Raw genomic sequence first — 25,748 nt, 5'->3', positions numbered from 1 at the left:
AAAAAAAGGATCCAGGGGGAGTTTTTGTTTGCGCTCCAAAATCTCTTCTGCAGAATCGATAGAGGTCCTTAGCGACTTGTACTGTGCTTGCCCTAGAATACTTGATATTTCTAACACGGAAGCAATTTTTTTCCACCTCACCACCCCGGCGCGAAATTAATGTGTTCGCAACTTTCTTCCTCCAGAAGACTGGTATGTTTTAGATCTTAAACCCTCCCGTTTAACAGATAGTTTTGTGAAGAAAGTTCGGATTTCTTTTTTTGCTTCCTCCCACCAGTGTACCACAGAATCAAAGAAAAAGAATTTTGACCACAAGGCTTCAAAAAACACCTTAAAAGAGCCATCCTCTGCTGCTTCTTTAAGAGACCCAATTCCCAGCCTCCACAGTCCTTTGCCTCTCTTGGGAAGATCTGATGTTCCCACTGTAAAGGATAACATTAAATGATCTGAGAAATCTACTGATGATTCCTTCACATCAGAGAAGACCTCCCCTTCCTTTACAAATATCATATCGATACGACTACTTCTATTGGAGCAAAAGTATGTATGTACCGCTTTCCTCCCTCCCCAAGTAGCCACATCAATATAACCCGCCTGCTTAATTATACCCAACAAGAAAGCACCTTCATATTTGTTATATCTCCCAGTTCTATCTCCTGGATTTAAGGTCTGGTTAAAATCACCAGCCCAAATGACTTGGCTAGAAACACACAAGTATTGTTTTATTTCTTCTAACAGATCTTTTCTTTCTATCACTGCATGAGGGGCATAAATATTTATAAGTCTGTAACTTTCTCCTTTTATATTTACATCTATTAAAATACATCTACCCACTTTAAGCTCTAAAATCTCTTAACCTTAATGTCTGAGAATCCCTTAAAAAGAATTCCCACCCCCCTGCTGTTTCCTCTGCTATGGACCAAAATGATGGACCCAACTGCCAGTCCCTTTTTGCATTAAAAATCTCTATCTTATTGGTTAGTCTTGTTTCTTGCAAAAATAAATGTCATTTTCTTCTTTCTCCAAGTTACTAAACACTTCCCGTCTTTTTTTAACATTTTTAATACTACACACATTTATAGTACTAAATTTAATTATTTGTTCAGGCATCTTGGAGAGTTAGTTGTTCGCACAGGATTGTGTTCGGCATGTCTTTATACTGGGGTTTCCCCATGCCCCCCAACGACTCCCCCTCCACCAGGAGATCCTCCTCATCAATGGACTCCCACTCTTCCTCACTATCTATCCTTCCTTTCCTTTTCTTCCCTTGCTCCTCCACAATTCCTTTTTCCACATTTGATGGACCCTCAGATTCTAATACAGAATCTTTCTTTCTTTTGCCCAAACCACTGCTGGGGGGTACCACATTCTTTTTAATTGACCTTTCCTTGACTCTCTTTTTTACCTCCTTTTTGTTCCCTTCATCCCTTTTTTTCTCTTCACCAATCCTTCTCAATTCCTCTTCCTCCTCTGCCAAATCCCCCCATGACTTTCCTGAGGGCAATTCAAATCTGTTTGAAGTTTTGATTTCACTTTCAAAGATCATTTTACCTGCTTTTTTTCCTGCCTTTTTTCCTGCCACCTTCCAGTCATCCCCCCTTCCCTGCACTGATGTAACAGTACTTTCTGCCTTGTGGTTTTCTTTACTTTGACAGGGGGCAACCTCATTGTTCCCTTCCTCCTCCCGCCTTTCTTCTGTTACATCTTCCTGAAATATTTCCTCCTCTATTCTTGGGCAAAGTTTAACAATATTGTGCCAGGCATTAGGACAATCACGGTGTGTATGACCCAGTTCCGCACACAGGTTACACCTCACATTCTCGCAGTCTTTGTTGACATGTCCCTGGGCCCCACACAATGTGCACATCTTTATTGTACAGTCTCCCGCCAAATGCCTCCTTGATCCACACTTATAACATTGACGGGGCTGCCCTGGATAAAAGCAAACACCCCTTTCTCTGCCTATAAAAAATGAATTTGGGAGATGCTGTGTCATGTTGTTTTGCACATTTAGCCTCACTTGAGCCTTCCAACCCACCACCCAAAATCCTTCCTCATTATATACAGGTTTTAAAGGCGTCAAAACATTGCATTGTCTCTTTAACCAGACTAACACATCAGCAGGAGGGACAGACTCATTCTTAAAAAAGATTGTTACTGTTTTTACTTCTGGTTTTGAGACTGGACTCGCCCTGAAGCCTTCCCATGCTGAGGATGTCTTTTTATCTTGATATAAATTCCAAAATCTGTCTAAACCTTGAGACAACTTGAAACTTATTTCAAAATCAATATCTGACACATTTACAAAAGCAAAAACATCTGCAGGAGTAAATCCCATTGATTGTTTGATTAAGTTTTTACACACATAGCGGCTACCTGGTGATTTCTCCTTTTCTCCCTCCCATTTGATTTTAACCACATTTCTCCTTTTGAAAGTGAGCCCATCATGAAATGATTCCTCCTGCCTTGCAAAAATTTCCTTTTCCCCCAGAAAGACCTACTATCCTGTTTTACCTTGTTCAGGATCAACTCCATTTTGAGCAAATTGTTGTGTTGTTTCCTCAGGTAAAGCACTAGTTGCTTCATTCTCAGCAGCTTGTGTCTCCCCCTCCCCCTCCCCCTCATTTACATTCCCTTCAGAGACTGCACATTCCTTGTTGTTAAACAAAACATTTTCATTCCTTTCCTTTTCGTTTGTTTCAGACAAATTATTTGCACCATTATCATCTGATTCCCCCCCACCTTCATTCAGCACAAAATCCAAATATGAGGATTCAAAGGTCTTTTTCCCTCCACTGGACATTTGTTTAAACCGTTCCTTGTTTTTATACACCTCCTCCCATGGTTTAATCACTAATAACAAAGCCTCCATATTTTCCACCACCTCCTCCAGTTCTTTATTCATTTCTGCCAGTTTCCTGATGCCTTGAGCTCTGAAATGTCCCTTAGCAGATTTAACATTTGAAAGTTCCCTCTCAATGTTTTTTTCCAAAGTATTTCTCCTATTACTTAACAGTTCCATAGCTCTGAGTGATTCAATGATGTGTAAGGTATTAACAGTGTGTCCACTACTAGTCCCATTAGAAGAGTCATTAGCCAGTGCTCCACTCACCCGTGCCCCAGTCCTGGTCTCCTCTGTGCCATCCAGCGCCCCCTCTGCCACTGCCACAGCAAGCTGGCCACACAGCGCCTCAAGCCTTGCCATATGTTTAGCAGGACTATCCTTCACGCTTGCCTCCCTGCTAGTCACTTCCTCCACAGTGTTTGTCTCAGTGTTGTTGGTGTGACAATGTGCTGGAGCTGCAGTTCTCAGAGTCTCACCTGAAGCCTCACTGCTGCTGCTTGCGGACGCCATCTTGTCCTTTTCCTCAGCACTAGCACCGGAGCTCCCTCCTTCTGCCTGGGCCTCAGATACTTCACTGTCGCCCACCTCTGCGTTACTGAGGGAACACTCCAAAAGGGTACTTGCACCACATCTGCGCACTTCTGAAACACTTTGGGGGCTGCTGGAATCCACTGCTTTCTCCATGGGCATTTCACAGGGGGAGCTTGCACCAGGCAAATCCTCCATATTGGCTTTTTGATCAGACACTTCTGCTGACTGTGTTACTTCCATCATTTCTTCACTCTTTGCTTCATTACACACCACTTCACATGAAGTTTTCTTGCTTTTGCAAAAGACTTTCTTTATGGTTTCTTTTGGGACTTTTTTCCCAACACCTAAAGTCTTTGTTCCACTTTTAACACGAGCTGACATCCTTCTCTCCATTTCCAAGTTGTAGGTAAATAATAAAGTCCAAAAGAAAGTGTAAACTGCACCCCCAGACCCTTGCTGGGCCTGGGGTAAGCTCTGTAACTCAGGAGCTCCTCACACGCACGTCCTTCCCGATTGGGGATCAGATAGGGTCTGTGCAGCCACTAGGACAGAATGCTCTGTTATACAGATAGCTAGAATCTCAGCTGCCATAAAGCAGGACAGGACTGCTGCTTACAATGGGGATCAGATAGGAAAAATCGGGGAAGGGAGACAGAGACAGATGGAGATGTAAAAAGTTGGAGAAAGCAGAGAGAAACACAGATGGAAAAATTGGGGGAGGGAGAGACAGATGAAAAAAATCGGAGAAAGCAGAGAGAGACACTGATGAAAAATTCGGGGGAGGGAGACAGAGAGACTGATTTAAAAATTGGGGAGGGAGAGAGAGATCAAGATGGAGATGGAAAAATCAGAGAAAGCAGAGAGAGACACAGATGGAAAAATCGGAGGAGGGAGAGACAGATGAAAAAAATCGGAGAAAGCAGAGAGAGACACAGATGGAGAAATTGGGGGAGAGAGAGAGAGAGAGAGAAATTGGGAGAGGGAGAGATGGAAAAATCAGAGCAAGCAGAGAGAGAGACAGATGGAAAAATCTGAGAAAGCAGAGAGAGAGACACAGATGGAGAAATCGGGGGGGAGAGAGAGAGAGATGAAAAAAATCGGAGAAAGCAGAGAGAGACACAGATGGAGAAATCGGGGGAGGGAGACCGATGGAAAAATCAGAAAGAGCAGAGAGAGAGTCATAGCTAAGGGTTGGGGGGGGGGTTAAATAATTCAGGGATATTGAACATGAAACCTGCTGATCATTAAATAACCTCAACTCCCAGAATGCTTGATCCTTGAGTGTCAGGTAAACAAGAGCTGGAGGGCACCTGATTGAACATCCATGATGTATGGCATGAAGATAGTATCTAATAAAATATTTTATTATAATCTATATATTCTCTCTATATTCTCCAAGTCTTGAAACCAAAGCTGGAAGCGGAGACAACAGAGTTTATCAAGAGAAATCTTACATAAAGCAACACAAACTCCTGAGAGCACAAGACTTCCCACATCCTGTCCCTTTAAACCAAGTCAGCTGATTTCTACAAGAAAACAAGCCGTCTACGCCCAGGGACCTGGTGCAGCCTAACCTGCTGTTTTGGCCTCACTCACGCTGACTGTCAGTCATTGGCTGCAGCTGTAGGACAGAAACTTTAACCTGCGGCTCTCCAGCCGCTTCTGAACTACAGATCCCCAGAAGGCCCAAAAGAAACCCGTAGCACTAACTGTATCTGGTTGGCGGGTTTCCCACCAAATTGGGCGTTTTTTTTAAGCGGCCCCAAATAGTAGCACGCACTGCTGCACGTGACGCCGCCAGCCAGCCAGCAGCCGCAGGAATAGGATACACATACACGTTCTTAAAAGGGGCGGAGAGGAGGAGACTTGGGTTGGGAATCAGATTCAGAGCAGAGGGCTGGAACTTGAGAGGAGGGCGTGACGTCACTTCATGCTAGCCGCGCCACGCCTCCGACATATACAATTTAGATGCCAGGGATGGAGGGCAGGTATTGTGGATACTGCGAGTAAGTTAAATGGTGCCTGACCCCTGATTTATGGGTCCTTCTCGTAGTGATCACAGACCGTGTGCGCTAGGGCGAAATAATAGTCCCTCGGGGTGGACACGTTCCGGTCTATCACTAAGGTGAGGTAGGCTATGCCCCTCACTCTGATCTGCTTCGGAGTCTGAGAGAGGGGTGGCCATGTCGGTACCGACAGAGAGGGGTTACCAGGGAGATGCGAGTCTGGCTGTGCCCAAACCCTTATTAAGTGCAGCTCATTCACACACTCACTGTACCAGCAGGGGTGTCATTTTAAATTGGCCCGCATCAAATTCCTAAAAATTGATTGCAGTGCAGCTCCCTGGAGAGGAAGAGACTGCTGCTGCTGTGCCGGCACGCCCCGCCCCCCGCTTCGATTGGCTGGCCTGTGTGGAGACTGGGTGTGTGAGAGTGTGGACGTCACTAGAGCTGTGCTGCCCAGCACGCCCCTTTCCCCTCGGCTTTACTCTGGCTGGAGTCAGACTGTAACTGCCCTCTGTGGAGACTGGGGCTGGGGAGACACAGGCCCGGATTTAGGGAAAGGCCCCCTAGGCCGGCAAGATGTTAGGGGCGGCAAGAACAGGGTCGGACTGGCCCCGCCATTGGCAGGCCCCAGACCATATAATTACAATAAGCAGCCTTTATTTATTTTTTTCTCTGCAGTGTTTTTTTACAATTTTTTTTAAAAAAGTACTGGCTCCCTCCCCCTGTCCGATCCACTCACAGTGATATGCGCACACTCATCCCCCTCCACACACCCACCGAAATGACAGGTGATCCGTGATCGCACATTGGTGGTTCAGTGAGGTGGGCGCCTTTAAACTCTTTTTCTGCGATCGGTTTCTTCTCCTGGCTTGTGCTGCGTGCGTGACGTCTGTCTCTGTTATCTTGTGAGAGAGATAGACGCACGAAGGCGCGCGAGCAAGCAGGCTCCTACCACAAATCTGAGCACAAAGAAGGAAAGAAAAGCTGTAGCTGGGCCTAGGGGGGCAAGGAGGGTAAATCCGGCCCTGGGGAGACAGCGTGTGGACGTCTCAGGAGACTCTGAGAGAGAGACTGCCTGCTGCAGTTTGCTGCCCCACCACGACTACGAGGTAAACGTCAGTGAGAGTCAGTCTGTGCAGGAGACTTCTTCTGCGCTCACACAGCACACTCCTCCACAAGTTCTGTCTTCTCTCTCTGGCTGTCAGAGTGAGCTACAGAGGAGTGGAGGAGAAAGGGGGGAAGGTTGCCAGTCCCAGGCAAGTAGCCTGGACATACATATACACACACACTGCTGGGAGTGGTAAAGCATCTACCATCTGCTTTGCGTTAGGGGCATTGGCATATGAGCATTATGGTTAGGGACAGTGTTATGTTCTCGTTCTGGTGCACATGCAGGAAGCTTGTCAGGGCTGATTTGTGTGGTAAATAATTCTTATCCCCTCAAGTATAAGCTGAAACTATTGTACATTAGAGTTGCCCTGTCCATTTTGGGGCCTCCCATTCTTTTGTGCCCCCAGATAATGGAACAATTAGAATGGTCGGCCCCCACACATTTTCACCTCACCAAATGTGGCCCTCGTTGCAAAAAGTTTGGACACCCCTGCACTGTACGGACAGTCATCTCTTTATTACTTATTAATGCAGCCCAGTGACAAGCTCCTCCTCCGGCTGCTGCGGGCCAATGAGATGCAAAGTAAAAGGGGCGGGACGCAAGTCTCTAGTGCTGCAGGGTTGCCGGGTTGGCAGGTTTACCGCCAAATTGGGCTATTTTTAAAATGTAGTGGCTGGTTTTAAAAGTCCAAACCCGCCAATGGCTAGTTTTGGGCTAGTTTTGATAGGTGCTGCGGGTTTGGACTTTCAAAACCTGCCCAATTTTGCAGAGACTAGACTACAGAAATGAGAGAGACTGCTGCTCTGCTGCCTTACAGCACGCCCCCTCCCCGAGGCTTCGCTGGCTGGACTGTGTGGAACAGAACAGGAGGTGGCAGGACATAGATGCCTGAAATTCCGCTCAGTGTAGGCTAGTGGAGTCTGTAAGTAATACTAGCACCTTTCTCTGGCTACACTAACTGCTCCTGCCGCCTCTTATGTTGCACTGCCTCACGTCTCTTTAGTACGTGCTTGGGAAGCAGCTCTCTGCATTGTGCTAGGCTGCTCTTCATGGCACAGCTGGAAAGGTTTAGGTTGTGGTATTAGTAAAAAAGCACAGAAATTCTGTTAATGGGATAGGGGGAAATATAGCAGCCTTCTCTTTATTCTGTCACATTATTCTTACCAGCCAGCGCAGTGAAATGTAACCGTTAACATCACTTTTGTATTGGCTTTCATGAAGTGGAATAACTAGGCGTAATAACTATAACTTTAAGGACCTCTGTAACTCCTGGCAGACATTGAAATGCATTTTATCATTTCTCTCTCCCCTCCTAGCAAATTCAGGGCCGACTCCATCCATTGTTGTTTCCCTGATCGATATTAAATGTATGTTATGCTTTAAACTTTCCACCTCTGTTATAATATATCAAATTGACTGCTCTGTGCCATCATCAGGGTTGCCAGATTAGCGGGTTCATAGCCGAATTGGGCTATTTTTAAAGCTAATTGGCAGGTTTTAAAAGTCCATACCCGCCAAGGTACGGATTTGGGCAGTTTTGGAAGTTGCTGCGGTTTTGGACTTTTAAAACCGGCCAATTTTTTTAATGCAAATTAAGGTGACATCACAGTTCGAGTGATGCCGGCTCCCATTTCTCAGTGCTGGATTAATTATTGCTGCTGGAGAAATCTGCTTGACTAAGAAACCCCACTAACACAACTACCTCCCAGAAGCCCTGCTGTGGTTTCAACTGCCAGTCTCTGTGAATGTGTTACCTGTATAAGGTACGGGAAATGGAATTGGCAGTGTATGAATTGGGCTACTTTTAAAGTGGCTTTTGGCTACTTTTTGGCTAGTTTTTTATAGTCTTTGGCTGGTTTTGAAATATAAACCTGGCAACCCTGCTGTATCCGTGCAAAGGCCTCATACTACTGGGAACATTGTTTTATTACAGTCCATTGTCTCCTTGACTGGAGAAGAACAAGAGAAAGCTTCTGTTTATAATAAAAAGGTCTTGTCTCACTTGGTGTCCCCTGTCACAAGCGAATTGTAATCAGAAACCAACCCCGCGCTGTCGAAACCCAACTTGTTTATGAAAAGAGGCCACAGTTTACGTAGCAAGCAGCCTCTCTCAACATGGCTGTCAGATTCCGACGCACTTATAACCAATCATCGGCGACTTCCAATGCCGGCAGCAGCCTATCAGCTATAGGCTCTTTGTGAACTTTTAAAAGAAAAGGCCAATGACTGCTCCCGGTAGGCGTGGTCTGGTCGTTCTCCCTTCAAGATAGGTGGGCTTGTTGGAGCTTGCCTGTGTGCCTGGTACAGGAGCCGTGTTCCTGTCGGAGAGGCACAAGGGAAGGGACTGGGTGCTGAGAGGAGGAAGGGAACACAGCGGCAAGATGACTCTTTTGCTGTCACAGGTCGTTCCCAGCAGCGCCTCTGGCAGCGTAGAGTCCCCGGTGAGTAAAGGAAACAATAAGAGTGAGATATGGTGGCCAGGTGGCTGTCACATTCCTGTACAGTAGCAGTGGGCAACCCCTTGTGAAGCTTGTTGTGCTACAGCTGCAACTCTGAGTGCCCTTTCCCAATAGTGGATGTAGGAAGTTGTAGTTTTTCCAAAGACAAGTCTGTCCTACTCTGCAGTCACTTTATCCTGTTTTCCTTTTGCCTTTTTTTCTGTTTTTTATTAAAGTTGACATGAAGTGATAGTTACCAGTATAGAGGGCAAGGGGGCACTTACCTTTGTGTGGCCATGTGACTTGAGCAAATACAATGGTGCTGGTTACTTGCTAGCTGACTGACTTCTAAATATGTATTATTATTGAAATACAAATATATATTTGCGTTTTATTGCTGTGCTGATCATTATTGTTCAGCCGGATGCTTTCCACTTGTTTTACAATGTGCCTCCCTTTAACTCTTTCTATTAAGCACTTTCTGTAAGTTACAATCTTAACATGTATAACTTGTTATTCAAGAAGGGCAAAACAAGCGATTGGCATCTGTGCCCTGAGGGTTATTTTCCTTTTTTAAGAAATTTTATTTTTCATAATGCTTTTTCTCTTTAGCATTTGTAGGGCAAGGCCAGACGTGGCGTTTTTGCGGCGTTTTTAAAAAAGCACGTCAGTACGTCTATTGACACCTTCAGCTCTAAAGAAGTATGCGGAAACAGCGCGTGCCAGTGCGTGTCTATTGCTAACACCTTCAGCACACAGGCAGCAGTATAGACAAGTGGCAAATCATTTCACTAATGTGCCTTAATATTACTGCTATGGGATTCCTGATCTCACTGTGCTGGGGGGCCTCATTATTATTAATTTCATGACGGAGGCTGAGGGCCGGTGTAAATTTGAAAACGGCCCGCACTTTGGACATGCCTGCTTTAAATAAAATTAATCAAAATGATGTACTGAAAAAAATACAAATTATTTGAAAGCCTTTAGGTCCCCTTTTTCTCAGTCCAGTATATTTTTTCCTTCCTCGTAGCTGGTGAGGCCTGCAGGTGTCTTTAAGAGTGAATGTGTGTTCAGATCTACATGTCATCGTGCAAGGACAGCATGTTTGGATCTGCGTGTGTCTGTATATTGTTTTTAGAGACCATTGGTCTTTGTGTGGTTTACTGGGTCTGCAAGTTGGAACAAAAAGAATCCATTGTATAATAGCACTGCAGCTCTTCACTTATAATGACCTGTGACGTGAGCTTGCTCATAAGTATCTAGCCATAGAATATTGTGCCCCAATGCATTATTCTGCTGTTTCCAATTAACTGCCCTGATAATGGAGAATCCTGCGCTGGATAATGAGGCTCAGTGTCTGCAAATACTACTAATTAATGTACTGAATAAAGCTGAATTGCTCCCCCTTGGATTCAATGGTTATTCAGTAGGAAGCCCCATATCGGAACAGGTAGAGCTCCCCTCCGCATATTTTTGGGTGAAGGTCATCTATTGCAACATGGGCAGAAGCCTGGCTAGGTCAGTTGTGTGTGATTGGATGTTGATCTGAAGCTGGCCATATACACATAGATCTGTTTTGGCACAAATCAGGCTAATCCAATTAGTCATCCATCCCTATACACACCAATTTGCCTGTGTGTGGGCAGCAATACTAATTGGGAATGTGTTTAGCTGCTCACAGCATTGGCAGACAATCAGTCATCAATGTGCCTTTGCCAGTTTTACACAATTCTTTTCAATTCTTTCATCATTGTTTAGGCATTTGGGAACAGTATGTTATCACATTGGTGACTTTCCCTGTGAGCATGCACTGTGTTGTGTATGAGGGGAGGATTTTCAGGTGCGGGGATACCCGCGGGTCTGCGGAGTTGCAGGTCTCATCTAAATTTCTTATCTTAATTATTTTATGTAATATTGTCTATATTTTACTCCTTTGAAAGTTTTACAAAACTTGTTTCTGTCCCGCCCACTTTCGATGACGTCACTTCCGGTTTGCAGCACCATTCCTGTTTGATGGTGGTCGAGGGTTCTGGATAAGGCAGTTGTGGGTCGGGTAGTGGATCAAAGTGGGTAAATATCCGGGTTTGGGTTGTGGTGTTGGGTCCCGGTCTTAGAAATTGGTTCCGCGCAGGACTCTACACTAAGCAGGGTCTGCTTCTTCTACAGTTACTTTTTCAGCCGGAAACAAACACTTCATTAATATTGTTTTAGAATTGGATAAGATTGCAGAATGTTTGTATTTCAGGTAAAGGAAAGGACCACTATGGCAATGGAGATCGCTAAATTCAACATTGATGCTCCCCGATGGGACCAAAGTACATTTGTGGGGAGGTTGAAGCACTTCTTTAACATTACAGATCCCAGGACAGGAATTGGATAGAGCAAAACAGCTTGTGGATTCCTGCAGGTAAGTGGTAAAAAATTTATCAACTGAGAACAGTTTACAGGGTCGGCGACCCCCCCCCCCATAGCTGCTTTGGAAGGTGAAAAATGAAACTTTACACTTCAATATTAGAAAGACAGTCACACATAGAAAATTAAGTAATTGGAAAAAGTCTTTATTTCTGGAAATTATCTGAAACCAACTGAACTGAAAAAAGTGATGGATGGTAAACAACCCCTTTAAAGGAGAAAGTGTAAATCAATGGGGGGCACAAATGTTTGACAACCCCCCGTAATTGTGGTGCTTGTAAAAGGTGGCTGTAACCAGGCAGATTTAAACTGCTGATTCAGGTCCTTTAGACGGCTAGTTGATGCGGACCTTGTCCTCTCGGCACCTATTCCCTTCATTGTAATCTGATTATTTGGCCCTAAGGCCGAGCAGTCGTATTAGCCTGATATCGCCCTGCCTTTGGTGGGCATATTGGGGAAATATCTTATAATGTATGGCCACCTTAAGACCGGTGTAGTTTTCTGCTAAAAGGAGCACCAGCCTGGGGAATCAGGTAAGTGATTACAATCACTGGGGGGTGCCGTACATTTGCCTAGCCCCCCCCTCAGTGATTTACACTTTTTTTCCCCCTTTGAGATCCAGTCTCTGTATGTAATAGCCATTTATCTAAGATATATGTCCATTGACTCATAATCAATTAAAAAGTCCAAATTATATTTGAATAACATATTAAGAGCAGTACATACTGACCCCGCATGACCCACCTTGCGCTTTTCGTAGCATCCTGTAATTTATCATAGGTGCAGTCTCTGTGTGTAGTATGCTGGGGATAATCATACATCTCTTTTTCTCAGAGCAGGTTCTGTGCCACCAGGAACAACTGCATTATGCCAAGAAGCTTTATGATTCTGCTTTTCATCCGGACACCGGGGACAAAATGAATCTGATTGGAAGAATGTCTTTCCAATTCCCTGGCGGAATGGCCATTACAGGGTGCATGCTTCAGTTCTACAGGTACAGGCCACAAATTAGGACACCCAATGTTTTTGCTACAGGTTGCTTTTAACCTACTGGTAGAAAACAGGTGAGCATGTTAAAGGGGTGGTTCACCTTTATGTTTACTTTTATATGTTATTGAATGGTTAAATCTAAGCGATTTTTCAATTGGCCACCTTTTTTCTTTTTTACAAGTTTTTAATTATTTGCCTTTCTTCTGACTCTTTACAGTTTTCAAATAGTGGTTACTGACCCCATCTAAAATCAAATGCTCTGTAAGGCTACAAATGTATTGTTATTGCTACTTTATATTACTCATCTTTCTATTCAGACCCTCTCCTATTCATATTCCAGTCTGTTATTCAAATCAATGCATGGTTGCTAAGGTAAATCAGAACCTAGTAACCAGATTACTGAAATTGTAAACTGGAGATCTGATGAGTAAAAAGCTAAATAACTCAAAAAGCAATAAATAATAAAAAATGAAAACCAATTGCAAATTGTCTCACAATGTCCCAAGGGTGACAGCAAGGTAATTTGTTTTCAGTAAACTCTTTTACCATAATTATACCTCTCTGGCCTAAGTGCTTTAATTCTATTCAGAGATGACTGTTGTTGGCATGCTTCATGTTGCTGAACTAGACCTGCCCATAATACAGACCTGCACCTGGTTCCTCTGGGCATCTTGTGTTCATATGGGAGTGGTTGTATATTTTTGTTGTGCAGTGGTGTCTGCCTGTAAACATAATAAACGTAAATATAAGCTCTTAAATTTCTTGCTTGCTCTGGGTGGGCTAATTTTCAAGTGTAAAGCTGATACACATGGGTATTTGTGCAGTGGGATGTGTTCCTTGCGTTCACTGGGAGGTGACATTACCCTGAAAAGAAATGAAACAATATCATTGTTTTGTTTGTCTTGAGAAGTGAACATCTTGGTAACCTCGTGGCTTGATTTACCAGAAAGGCAACAGTCTAGTTATATTTTGACATTTAACTCAGTGCAGGTTTGAGGTGAGGTGAGGTTTCTAAATATTTATTTAAAAAAAAATAGTGCACACAATACCATAAGGTAGCTGAAACAAATATAATTTTATGGAACCTTAAAATCATTTAATATATTTATATTTTAATAGTATTATTGTGGATTGCAGTTTGATTGCACAGTCTGTCTTTAGCTTAGAGTTAAATTACTCCATGTCTAAACAATAACACATAAAACACTTGCAGTTGGAGGGGAATGGGTAGGAAGCTTGGAGCAGACTGCAATGAGGAATGGGTAGGAAGCTTGGATTATACTGGAATGAGGAATGGGTAGGAATCTTGGATTAGATTGGTATGAGGGATGGGTAGGAAGCTTGGATTAGACTGGAATATGGAATGGGTAGGAAGCTTGAATTAGACTGGAATGAGGGATGGATAGGAAGCTTGGATTAGACTGGAATATGGAATGGGTAGGAAGCTTGGATTATACTGAGATGAGGAATGGATAGGAAGCGTGGAGCCGACTGGTATGAGGAATGGGTAGGAATCTTAAATCACATCTGGGTTAGTATGGTTCTTGATATGCTAGAATGTGGCCCGTCTGGTTTATCCTTTAGCTGTTGGCACTACAGTGAGCCTGCCTATAATAAAGATCCATAAGTAATAGTGATATTATACAACACACATATACTTTTGTTTGCACAAGGGCAGGGTATGGGGCTGACTATACTTTTAATAAGGGCAAAATACATTTCTAATAATGGAAATGGTTTCCCCATGAAATAGCAATGTCATATTTAATGTAGTCATCTATTTAATCTGCACCCTGCTCAGGTGTAATACTTAAAGTTAGTAGAACCTTTCTACCTTGTGCTTTCAATTAGCTTGTCTATTGCCATTATAACTTTGTTTTTTGGATTTCATTTGTCAGAACTGTGCCGGCGGTGGTGTTTTGGCAGTGGGTCAACCAGTCGTTCAATGCTTTGGTGAACTATACAAACAGAAACGCAGCGTCTCCAATCACTCTCACGTAAGTGTTACTGCTGTGCGTAGAAACAACAAAGCAACACAATGATTCTGAGAGTAATACAGGTATGGGACCTATTATCCAGATTGCTCAGTACCTGGGGGTTCCCAGATAATGGATCATTCCGTAATTTGGATCTTCATATTATAAGTCAACTAGAAATAAAATAAACCCAATAGGCTGGTTTTGCCTCCAATAAGGATTAATTATATCTTAGTTTGGATCAAGTACAAGGTGTATAATGAAGGCTATGGGAGACAGCCTTTTTTCTGGATAAGGGATTTCTTGATAACAGATCCCAAACAATAGTTACACATCAGAAGGTCACGGAGCTGATGGTGGTCCTGGCTTTTATAGTAATTCTATGGAACATACAGGCTAAACCGGTGTGGCCTTTAGGCTAATGGCAAATGCTCAGAATATTGCAGTGTCTTCAGCAATTAGAAAATCCCAGTATAACCTTTATAAGGCATAATACTTTCTTTTTGACTACATACTGCCAATATCTAGATGTCTAAGCACTATAGTAAAATAAAAATGTACAGTATGGCACACATGTGGCACCTAGTGCAGGTATAACAACCCAAAGGCATAGAATCTGTATTATGTCTAATGGATTTTTAGATTAGAATTGTGCCTTACAGCTATGTCTCTTATTCCCCTGTAGTCAGATTGGCGTGGTTTACGTGACTGCCACAAGTACAGCGTTGGCTACAGCTGTAGGACTAAACTTGTACACTAAGGTATGTAAAATTGAGCTTTTGTTTTTTTTTTTTTTTAGAAATGTATAGAAATATTGACCAATGTATTCACCAGTGCACATATATACCCCTACTTTCTTTTTCAAGAAGTCATCCAAGGTAATCTTAAAGGGAAATATATTGTGAGACAGTTTGCAATTGGTTTTCATTTTTTATGAGTTATGTAGCTTTTTATTCGGCACCTCTCCAGTCATGCAATTTCATCAATCTTTTGTTCAAAACAGTGCATGGTTGCTAGGGTAATTAGAACTAGCAACCATGCACTGATTTGAATAAGAGACTGGAATATAAATAGGAGAGGCCTGAATACAAAGATGAATAACAATACAATTTGTAGCCTTACAGAGCATTTGTTTTTTAGATGGGGTCAGTGACTCTCATTTGAAAGCCGGAAAGACGAGGCAGAAGGCAAATAATTAAAAAAAACTATGTAAATGAAAAAATGAAAGCCAATTGAAAAATTGGTTAGAATTAGCCATTCTATAACATACTAAAAGTTAACATAAAGGTGACCCACACAGATTGTTGCCGTGTGTGGGGAATAATTAAATGGAGGGTTTGATTTTAAACTAACATATATTTTGCTTTTTATCATGAGGAAAGCACTTTACAAATAGTTGAATATGGGCAAACATATACTGTATAATTGTCCTTTTGATGGTCTGCTGAATTCCCTTGTCACTTCAAATCACATCAACAGATCATCGTGTCTGTAAGTTCAAGTGTTTATGCGTCCCTTGGATTTTCTCCATTTCTCATAATTTTTCCATTGTTTCCATTTAGAAAGCGCCTCCTTTGATAGCACGATGGGTTCCCTTCGCTGCCGTGGCGGCTGCCAATTGTGTCAACATTCCTATGATGAGACAGCAGTAAGTGGGTTGCCACAGTGTGCTCACTGGATTAACCAAATAAACCACAGTTTAAAGTATAAGTAGACCTTAAAGGAAAAACAACCCCTTAATTAAAAAAAACGCTACCCTGCATAGACCCCCATCCCCCCCAGCCTATGCCCCTAACTCTTTACTTAACACCTCCGTGCAGATTCTGTCCAGCAAAGTTCACGGACGACATCTTCAGCCGCTTCGGTAATCTTCAGAATGAGACCGGCGATACGGCAAATGTGAGTTTCGGCGCATGCGCAGTTGTCGCGATTAGAGAAAGTTGCTCCAACTGTGCATGCGCCGCTTTGACGGTCTCATTCCGAGGATTGCTGAAGATGGCGCCCGTGAACTCCGCTGAACAGAATCTGCACGGAGGGGTAAGTAAAGCATATGGGGCGTTTGCCCGGGTGGGAAGCTAGGCTTAAACCCTTATTAAGGGTTTGTTTCTCCTTTAAAAATAAGTGAAATTGATGGTGCTATTCTAAGCATTTTTGCGATGTACATTCATTATTTATATATTTTTAATTCCATGATATTAAAGAATACATGTACTCTTAATATGAATGAATTTTGTTACAATTCTGCCACCTGCTGGTCATGTTTTGACCAGTCTGACCACTAAGCAGTGAAGGAAGTTGTCAGAAGAAAAAAAGAGGTGATGTTCTTCTGCTTAGGAAAAAAAATTAGAAAACTTTCTCAAATCTTCCCTAAGCAAAAGAACATCGAAGCAGCCTCTTTCTTTCTCAACTTCCTTGAATACTTGGTCAGATGGTCGGATAATGACCAGCAAGTCGAGCAGTTGTACAAAAATCCATTCATGTTAACAGTACATGTATCCTTTAATATCTTGGAATTAAAAACATATAAATAATGAATGTACATTGCAAAAGTGCTTAGAATAGCACTCTCATCTATTTTAAATTCATTTGTTTTTAAGGTTTACTTGTCCTTTAAAGGAAACCATATTAAGCTAATAGGGATACACGCATTTGAATGAACCCCCTTTTTTTGTGGATCCCAGCAATCGTGTGTGTGTGGGGGGGGTTCTGTGAATTCTGGCCTGCTGGGGTGGTCGGCAGGAAGGGTGGATCCGCAGATATCAGCCAGTAGGGAAGGTGGGCTTGCAGATTCCAGCCAGGCAGTGGTCCTGAGTTGGCAGGGCCCACAATGGCCATAGCCCACAAGGTTTTCTCCCATTGGCCCAGTCCAACCCTGTTGGGGGCAGGAGCATGTCTGGGTGTGTTAAAGGGGCAGTATACTCCCTTGTTCAACACAAGTGCAATGAATATGGCTGGTGCTGACCATATTGTATACCAATTGTGTCATGAAAATCTATGTTTTTTGTTATTTCTCTAGCTAAACAGGGAAACTAAAACTACTCCATGTTTAGATTCCCAGTGCACAGATAATCCCCCTGAATAATGGACTCCTGCCAAAACAGTTGCAGGAGAAATCGAAGGAAAGGAGTTGTTTACTGATAATTTAATTATCTACCTTACATGGACCAAACATGGAGTAGCTTTGGTTCCCCTATTTGCTTTGTTAAGCTCAAGAAATGGAAAAAAAAAAAACACTGAAAAAATTGATATTTTCTTAAAGGGGTGGTTCACTTTTAAGTTAACTCATAGTATGTTCTAGAATAACCAATTCTAAGAAAATTATCATTATTTATTTCTTATAGCTTTCCTAATATTTTCCTTCTTCTTCTGACTCTTTCCAGCTTTCACATTTTCTGTAAGGCTACACATTTATTGTTATTACTACTTTTTATCACTCATTTTTCTAGTCCGGGCCTCTCCTATTCATATTCCAGTCTCTCATTCAAATCAGTGCATGGTTGCTGGGGTAATTTGGACCCTAGAAATGACATGAAACTGCAAACTGGAGAGCTGCTGAATAAAAAGCTAAATAACTCAAAAACCACAAATAATAAAAAATGAAAACCAATTGCACATGGTCTTAGAATAACACTCTCTACATCACAGTCAACGTTAACTTTAAGGCGAACCACCCCTTTAATTAAAACAATAGGCAAAAAGTATGTTGAGCACAAGCCCTGTTCATTGCACTCATGTTGAACAAGGGGGTGTACCATGCACACATATGGCAGCTGAACTGAGGAGAAGGGGGGATATAGTTGGACACTTTGCCCCCCAAAGATAACACTAATGTGCATTTCCACTGTAAAAGTTCTTGCAACAAAGTCACTGCTCTTCCATTTTGCACAGAAAATGTCGTTTCCTGCACATAATTCAGTACATTTCTGCACACAGCCAACAACAACGAGAGGGATGTTTGTTAAAAGAACGGAGTTGAAAGATTATACTGCAGTTAAAGTGCAAATTCTAGCCAACATTACATACATTGTTATAACTGTAACACAACCCATACATTCTTATTTATCTCTTTGGAATCGTTTGTTGTCCATGAAAATGTTGAGGTTTATGCAGGTTCTTTTTGTGCTTTGATTAGGGAGATTCTTAACAGCATTGCATTTACTGACGAAAACGATAATACATTGGGGCACTCAAGGGTAAGGCTGAAAAATGTTTAATTGTACAACTAAAAGAACTTTCTATAAGTATAAATGACTAGTTAAGTATAATGACAGTTAGGAGATCTATTATTTTGGTTCACTATAAAGGCCCACATACACGGGCCGATAAAAGCTGCTGACAGACCGAGTCAGCAGTTTATTGGCCTGTGTGTGGGGCCATCCGACGGGCGTCCCCAATCGATATCTGTCGGGAAGTCGGGCAGGGTTAAAAATCCCATTAAATCGCGGCTGCATCTCCCTGTGTATGGCCACCTTAACTCAAGTCTACAAAAAAAGCATTTAAACTAAATAAACCCAATAGAATTGTTTTGCCACCAATATGGATTCAGGCAGCTTGATTACCATCAAGTACAGGTATGGGATCCGTTATCCAGAAATCTCTGAATTACAGAATTCCATTTTATCCAAAGAATCCACATTTTTAAACAAGATTTCCTTTTTCTCTGTCCTACTACATTCTTGTACTTGAACCAAATTATAATTAATCCTATTGGAAGCAAAACCTGCCTATTGGGTTTATGTAATGTTAAAATAATTTTCTGGTACCCTTAAGGTATCCGAATCCAAATTATGGAAAGATCTGTAATCCAGAAACCCCAGGTCCTAAGCATTCTTGGGACGCCAAACCTGTACAAGGTTCTATTTTACTGTTACAGAGAAAAAGGAAATACTTTTTAAAATGATTTGCTTAGCCTGGACCCTATGGGATATGGCCTTCCCAGAATTCTGAGCTTTTTGCATATCCGGTTACCAAGTTAGAGATCCCATACCTGTATATGACAATTTGCTGTAGAACCACCCCTTTAATAATCAACTCTGTCGGCTTCTGTGTCAAATGTATCCTCAGTTTCTGCTGATGTTTGGATGAATTCTGATAACCCCGAAGATTCCCAACAGCAGCTCATACTGAGCATGTACAGTGTTCCAGACACATGCCAGGGCAGCCTCTCTATGGGCCAAATTTACTAAAGGGCAAAGCGACTAATGCTGGTGAAAATTTGCCAGTGTGACGTCATTCCGGTACTTTGCCGATTTACTAACGGTCTCATGCGTAACTTCGCTAGCGAAGGAGATGGACTCTAGCGGTACTTCGCACTCAAACGTCAGGCGAATTTTCCCTCTGGCAAAAGAGCGTTACTTCGCAAATTCACTAAGATGCACATTTTACTGAACGTTAACTCTTGCGCTAGACTTGCCTTTGCAACCTCAGACCAGGTGAAGTGCAATAGAGTAGATGCAAATTAGCCAACGCTAGTGCAACTTCGCTCTGCTTGCCGAATTAACGCTAGCGCAACTTCGCCTGCGTTCGGCGCCCTGGACGCAACTTCAGATTTTAGTGAATTAGCATTGTCCTGGCAAATCTACGCCTGTCGAAGTGTTGCGCTGTGAGTGAAGCCGTCGCTGCCGAATTTTCTGAGGTTAGTAAATTTGCCCCTATGAATTGAGAGCACAATTTGATGCATAGGATCAGCCTTGCTTTTTTCATATTTCACAGTCATGTGTCCTTTTCTGCCCATAAATAGCTCTCATTATGAACTGTAAATCATTCTTCCCCTTTCCTCTATCCATTGTTCATTAATACAATGTCTACTTTTGCATTGTAAATCTAGAAAGCTGCTATCAAGGGAATCATCCAAGTTGTAATTTCCAGAATAGCCATGGCCGCCCCTGGGATGAGTAAGTATCTGTACATGGGTCTGTTTCCACCTGGCACCTCTTTGTCACACTCCCCTTTCTCAATTCTTCTTCTCACGTATCCATCACATTGTTCCAGGCTGGCTGCTTTGCTAAATAAAGATGGAACGTTTTAAATGCTTTGTTTCGATTATCATGGGCCTTATGTGAACCCAACTGTGAGGTGAGATGAAGGATGGTAGTGAGGTGGGTTAGGATAGTGTTAAGATAAAGACCTAAGGGTAGAGATATATGGGGGGAACTCTTTAGGGGGTTTGGGGGATGATCAAACAGTATGTGGGTGTAATAGCGTGGTTACAGATGGGGTGCTTTTTAGGGTTCGGTGCCGAATCCAGGGGTACTGGAAAATACAGAAGCCGCCTTCTGTGTCTGAATAGCCGGCACTTAGGTGGAAGTACCTGATACTTGGGGTGCAACTAATTCACTATTTGGCTGAATCCCCAAATCCTTTGTGAAAGATTCGACCTGCAAAAGCAAAAGCAAATTAGTGCAGGAAAGGAAAAAGTGGAAAACATTCTTTTTTACTTCCTTATTTTGTGAGAAAAAGTCACGTGATTTCCCTTCCCACCCCTAATTTACATCTGCAAATTAGGATTAGGTTTGACCGGGTTCAAGTAATCCGAATCCTGCTGAAAAAGGCCAAATCCCCAACCGAATCCTGGATAATCTCAGTTCTGTAGGGTTAAGATTTGGTTCGCCTAGACTCTTGGTTGAATACTGATAAAAAAATTCCTTGGATTTGGGCGAATCCCAAACCGAATCCAGGATTTGGTGCATCCCTAGTAACAGAGAATTCCTTTTTAGACCAATCAGGCATGTTTGTTAGATGTTATTGCCTTTGTTTTTCGTTCCTTTCTATTTTCCAGTTTATTCACTCCACTGTTCCTTTCTTATGTTTCCTCTTTGTCTTTAACTGGCTATTTTACTATTCAAATATAGATTTATGGAATGCTAAATATTATTAAAAAAAACAGGTATTTTCATGTTTCAGACATGTTTTGGTTGGTAAAACTAAGAATAGATTCTGGCAGTTTCACCACTGGAGGGCACTTTTGCATGCAGCCCGAATGGCACCTTACACGTATTAATTATCCTTGAACATTGCCTTAACCGTGGTTCCTTTCCGTCTAGTTCTCTTACCGATCTTGATGGAAAGGCTGGAGTCTTTTCCCTTTCTGAAAGTAAGTGAAGCAGTTGCATTTTGAATGGAGCTGTTCAATTTGACAATATGCAGTATACAAGCCCACACACACACTCACACTCACACACACACGCACACACACGCACTCTGACTCGGAACAAATGGGTGCTATATCAAAATGTGATGAAGAAGATATGCACTCCGATATTTCCAATTAATTATTTATTCCACTGTGCATACACAGTGGAATTCATCGCTATATACACATATATATACACATATATATACGTATATATATTTTCCCCACAATCGCAGCACTCACGTTTAAAAATGTCTTGTTGGCCTGGGTGCGAGTAACCAGGGTTTACGAAAATATGAAATATTTTATTGTAGAACATTAACGTTTCGGCTGTATCCCAGCCTTTGTCAAAGTCACAGATACAAATGCAAACCATCTCTATATGCACAGTAAAAAGGCGCGAAATTACAAATCCCCGTCGCTTAGTGACGTAACCCGCTTGCATTGGCCCATACATCATCCTTAATTTACATATATTCACTTTTTCGTTGTTGTGTAGAAATTTTATTTAATGTCAAAAATCAGACACTTTATTTAGCTCAATGTCCTCTTACAAACTAGCCAATGTCAAGGCCCACTGGCCCTTTCACCTCGCCGTCACAAGTTCAAATGTAGATCTTGCAGAACTGTAACTACCCTCACAGTTACTCTCACCCTTGTCTTTACAGCGCTCTATGCCGTGACCCCAGTCTAGAAGTGGCACTGCAACTATGAAGCTACCCCGTGTATCTTCTTACCCGTACAAAGTATCCATTTGTGACCGCACATCAGACATAGCGCACCACTACTTCTCCGCAGCCAGAGCGTCCTGTAACCATGGTAATGGTCCCAGCGTGCTTACCGGAACTTCTGTTTGTTTCAAGTGTTGCCGGAGTTTGTGTTAATAAACTATTGTCCGACTTCTGTGCGGTTGTGCAATGATATGTGTAATTGTGTGTGTAATAACATACAGTATATAAAAAAGTAGAACCGCTTATTCTGATGTGCATATGTCCATATTAAACCAGCCACCACTCTGTGTCTTTAAATAGTGCAAAATAAACGTGTGAAAAAAGATCAGTGTCTTCATTCATATATGAATAAGTGACTTGTGTAGAAGTTCTCAGCCTGGACATATTTCTTACAAACAATATAGATAAGTAAAAGTGTAGTTAACATATCAATATCTTCATTAATATATACTGTGTCTTGAATGACTCTGTGAACGTTATCACCCAGGATATACAGTGGTGTGAAAAACTATTTGCCCCCTTCCTGATTTCTTATTCTTTTGCATGTTTGTCACACTTAAATGTTTCTGCTCATCAAAAACCATTAACTATTAGTCAAAGATAACATAATTGAACACAAAATGCAGTTCTTAAATGAAGGTTTAAGGGAGAAAAAAAACTCCAAATCTACATGGGCCTGTGACAATGACCCAAAACACACCAGCAAATCCACCTCTGAATGGCTGAAGAAAAACAAAATGAAGACTTTGGAGTGGCCTAGTCAAAGTCCTGACCTGAATCCTATTGGCCCAACCAGTTATTAGGTTCAGGGGGCAATTACTTTTTCACACAGGTTTGGATTTCTTTTCTCCCTAAATAATAAAAACCCTCATTTAAAAACTGCATTTTGTGTTTACTTGTGTTATCTTTGACTAATAGTTAAATGTGTTTGATGATCAGAAACATTTTGTGTGACAAACATGCAAAAGAATAAGAAATCAGGAAGGGGGCAAATAGTTTTTCACACCACTGTATTCCTTACAAAAAATAGGTAAGTACTTACCCTGATGTGTCCACATGAATTGTGCATCTGGTGAACCCTCCACCTGAGCAGAGAAACCAGTGTACTCTACCTTCACCAGTGTATCATATGTGTATCTCCAATGTGCCAAAATCCATGTTATGTTGAGAAGAATCCCGTATAGACTCACGCTGGCACCCAGCCTGAAACATATGAAAATGTATAAAAATTCTTCTCAACATAACATGGATTTTGGCACATTGGAGATACACATATGATACACTGGTGATATATATATAAAAGTATTTATTAGTTGCCACCTTTTGGTTGTTGGGGGTCTAAAGTCTGCGTTAAAGCCTTGAAGACTGTGCATTAAACAACAGCAGTGGTGGATATAAAAGTGACTGTTCGTTTAGGGTGCAGGATGGGGCTACCATTGGGATAGACTAATTCAAAGGGGAAAGCAAGGAAAGTGTTTCAGGGGTTTGAAGGCCTATGGCGCATACACAGATGTTTTGGGTGTTTCACCCACCCATAGTAAAATGCCTGAAATATCCCCTATCACTTCCAATTGCTGTTGATGAGCTTTTGGGGACCCTGACACAGTTGCTCACTGTTGGGGGTGAAAGGATAGGAAAGTAGTACCATGTCATAGGGTAAACATAAATAATCACCGCTCAGTTGTGGAGTTCCAATGGCACGGTCCGTGGTCACAGATATCGAGTGCTGGAATCCCTTGGGGTCTCATGCCACATCAAATAGAAGAGTTCAGAATGGAGTTCCAGCACCATCTATTTATTGTTTCAAATCAATTACTTTTATCAAACCACATTAAAACAGCGTGCAATGTGTCACCTGATGCGTTTCGAGCGTTTCTGGTTAGGGGACACAATCTGCGTGCTGTTTTAATGTGGATTAATAAAAGTAACTGGGTTTTTTAATAAATCGACGTTGCGGAACTCCATTCTAGCCATGCACTGAATCCACTTTTTGGGATTCGGCCGAATCCCCCGAATCCTTTGTTTAAGATTTGGCAGAATACAGATCCAAATCCTAATTTGCATATGCAAATTAGAGGCACAAAAGGAAAATGTGGGGGAAATGATTTAAACTTCCTTGTTTTGTGACAAAAAAATCACATGATTTCCCTCCCCACATCTAATTTCCATATGCAAATTAGGAATCCGATTCGGTTCAGCCATGCACAAGGATTCGGCCGAATCGGAATCCTGCGGAGAATGGCTGAATCCTGGGTGAATCCCGAACCAAATGCTGGATTTGGTGCATCCCTACTCCATTCTGAACTCTACCATGACATAGGGTGACTAGACTCTCCTTCTATTTATTTTATTTGTCGTGCATCACATGCAATGGCTGATCTCTTCTCTTTCTCTTGCAGCTTGCTCTTTATGGTTCCTGTTGCCTGCTCGTTGTTTCCACAGAGATGGTACGGACTTTCTCTTTCTATACACTGCTAAACTACCCTGAATTTTACCTATACACGTATAAGATCTGTTATCCAGAATGCTTGGACCTGGGGGTCTCCGAATAACAGATATTTCTGTCATTTGGAACTTCATACCTTAAGTCTACTAGAAAAGTATGTAAACCTAAAATTAACCTAAAGGTGAAATGTGGGGAGCAGTGTTTGTCAATGCCTTTCTGCTCTGCGTCTGATTCTTGAAACAATGTTACAGGTGTTGGTTCTTCTCTAGGCCTAGTTATTCTACTACATTGTTTTAGGAGTCAGAATCAACAAGCAGAAAACCTAAACTGCCAGACAGATACTGCTTTCAGTAGCAAATACATTTACAAATAACTTTTAAAATGTTTGAGAAAGCTGAATGTTTTATAAAGCAAACCCCCGTTTCATCAATAGATGACACCGTCCTGTGCCAGCGCCTCAAGAATTCCAGAGCCAAAGAAACAATATGGCACATTCTCTATTCATTAGAAGCTATGTCCTTGTGAACCGAAATATGAAGCAGCATATATCTGTCATTCTAATGAATATTGTATAATTAGATTATTTCCCTGGTAGCCAATAATTTCATGTAACATGCACCTGTCTGTTTCCTTTCAGCTCCATGTCTGTAAGCAGCCTTGAACCAGAACTTCGAGACTCTATAGTGAGCCACTATGGAGACAAAATCCGCTATGTTTACTTTAACAAGGGATTGTAACCATCCTATAAACAGGACAGGCAAAACCAAAAATGTGGCCCTTTGTTTGATAAAGAGAAATTGGGGCAGATTTACTAAAAGGCGAAGTGGTCTATGCTTGTGAATATTCGCCAGAAATCCAATGCGCAGGGACATCGCCAATTTACTAACAGGAGTAGAGGACAATTCACTAGCAAAGAGACCGTCGTTATCACAGTTTCGCACCCTATCGCCAGGCAAGTTTTTGCTCAGGTGAGCGCAAATTCACTAATTGCAAATTTTACAGAACATAACCCCTTTCACCAGAGTTTCCTTTGCCAGCTTAGACCTGGCGAACTGATAAAATGAAGCGACATCCTCCTCAATCTTATGTCAGTGACATCATATCCTGTATGCCGAAAAGCCATAAAAGTT

At 42.1% G+C, this 25,748-nt stretch overlaps 1 pseudogene; it reads left to right on the top strand.

Moving 5' to 3' along the window:
- The window catches only part of LOC121395382, a 66,705-nt pseudogene extending 41,182 nt beyond the window's left edge, over positions 1-25,523 (top strand).
- The last annotated feature ends 225 nt before the right edge of the window (positions 25,524-25,748 follow it).

The sequence above is a fragment of the Xenopus laevis genome, chromosome 7L, assembly GCF_017654675.1.
Source record: "Xenopus laevis strain J_2021 chromosome 7L, Xenopus_laevis_v10.1, whole genome shotgun sequence".
Lineage (NCBI taxonomy): Eukaryota > Metazoa > Chordata > Amphibia > Anura > Pipidae > Xenopus > Xenopus laevis.
The sequence above is the reverse complement of the archived record's forward strand: the minus strand, read 5'-3'. Positions and strand labels throughout refer to the sequence as shown.